Source organism: Mandrillus leucophaeus, unplaced genomic scaffold (assembly GCF_000951045.1).
Source record: "Mandrillus leucophaeus isolate KB7577 unplaced genomic scaffold, Mleu.le_1.0 Scaffold165, whole genome shotgun sequence".
Classification (NCBI taxonomy): domain Eukaryota; kingdom Metazoa; phylum Chordata; class Mammalia; order Primates; family Cercopithecidae; genus Mandrillus; species Mandrillus leucophaeus.
This window is the reverse complement of record NW_012101643.1, coordinates 3,254,823-3,256,847: the sequence shown is the minus strand read 5'-3', so window position 1 is coordinate 3,256,847 and position 2,025 is coordinate 3,254,823. Positions and strand designations below refer to the sequence as shown.

The window sequence follows — 2,025 nt, the reverse complement described above, 5'->3', positions numbered from 1 at the left end:
TCTCTACTGAAAATGCAAAATTAGGCGGGGCCATGGTGGTGCATGCCTGTAATCCCAGCTACTCTGGAGGCTGAGGCAGGAGAATCGCTTGAACCTGGGAGACGGAGGTTGCGGTGAGCCGAGATTGTGCCATTGCACTCCAGCCTGGGCAACAAGAGAGGAAGTCCATTTCAAAAAAAAAAAAAAAAGATTGTTTAAGTATTTTACATTCTTTTGCTCCTACTAAGTCTTCAAAACCCAGTGTGCCTTTTACACTAAGGGTGCGTCTCCGTTCCAACTAGCCACAGCTGAAGTGGTCAGCAGCCACATGGGACTTGCGGCCTGCAGGCTGGACAGCACCAGTCCAGGTGTATCCAGCGAGTTGCTGAGGATGGCAGGATGGAAAGGAGGAGTATGAAATCGTGCTGGAATGTCCAAGCGGATTTAATCGTATTGATTAAAGATGTCCACTAGGTGGCGATATATGCAAGGAATGAAAATTTTCTATGTGGCTGGCATTGTTAATATATGCAATTATTTGTAGATAAAATTCAGTATTTCCATCATCCCTGCAAGATGAGTAAGAGGATGTTCATTTTGCAGATGAGGAAAATGAACCTGAAACAACCTAGGCATCTGGTGAAAGGGTTTCCAGCCGGCAACCGGAGGAGGAGGCAGGAATCAAGCCCAGGTGTGTCTGGTGCCGGAGCCCAGAGGCTTCCCAGATCCGCACACTTCATGCTCACCCATCTGCCAGCCACACAGAGGTCCTGGATGTCTGGTGGGCAATGAGCAAGTGACAGAGAGTCCGTGTGATGAGGTTGCTCAGGCTGATGTGACAGCAGTGAGAAGAGGCATCTCATCTCATCCCTAACCAGATGGGGTTAGGGATGGTGTCCTGGAGCAGCCAACCAGAGAGAGTGACATCACTGATAAGGAGGCAGATTCACATGCCCTCATCTTTATCAGTGCACAAAATGGCACCCTACGGCCTGCTGGTGACCCGACTGCAGAAAGCTCTGGGTGTGTGGCCTCAGTCCTGTGCCTCAGTCCTGTGCCAACGGGCCAAGATGGCGACGAGCTACTTTGAGGCCAATGAGTACATCCACTATGACCTGCTAGAGAAGAACATTAACATTGTTCGCAAACAACTGAACCGGCCTCTGATCCTCTTGGAGAAGATCGTGTATGGACACCTGGATGACCCGGCCAGCCAGGAAATCGAGCAGGGCGAGACATACCTGTGGCTACGCTGGACCGCGTGGCCATGCTGCAGTTCATCAGCAGTGGGCTGCCCAAGGTGGCCGTACCGTCCACCATCCAGTGACCATCTGATAGACGTCCACCTTGGGGACGAGAAAGACCTGCACCGGGCCAAGGACATCAACCAGGAAGTTTATAATTTCCTGGCAACTGCCTGTGTCAAATATGGTGTGGACTTCTGGAGGCTTGGATCTGGAATCATTCACTAGATTATTCTGGAAAACTATGCATACCTTAGGGTTCTTCTGATTGGCAGTGACTCCCACATCCCCAATGGTGGCAGCCTGGGGGGCATCTGCATTGGAGTTGGGGGTGCCGATGCTGTGGAGATCATGACTGGGATCCCCTGGGAGCTGAAGTGCCCCAAGGTGATTGGCATGAAGCTAACGGGCTCCCTCTTCAGTTGGACCTCACCCAAAGATGTGATCCTCAAGGTGGCAGGCATCCTCATGGTGAAAGGTGGCACAGGTGCAATCATGGAATACCACAGGCCTGGCGTAGACTCCGTCTCCTGTGCTGGCATGGTGATAATCTGCAACGTAGGTGCAGAAATTGGGGCCACCACTTCCGTGTTCCCTTACAACCACAGGATGAAGAAGTACCTAATCAAGACCGGCCGGGCAGACATTGTCAATCTAGCTGATGACTCCAAGGATCACTGGGCGCCTGACCCTGGCTGCCATTATGACCAACTAATTGAAATTAACCTCAGTGAGCTGAAGCCGCACATCAATGGGCCTTTCACCCCTGACCAGGCTCGCCCTGTGGCTGAAGCGGGCAAGG

At 51.9% G+C, this 2,025-nt stretch overlaps 1 pseudogene; it reads left to right on the top strand.

The window, feature by feature from the left end:
- The first annotated feature begins 956 nt into the window (after positions 1-956).
- The window catches only part of LOC105536899, an 8,717-nt pseudogene continuing 7,648 nt past the window's right edge, over positions 957-2,025 (top strand).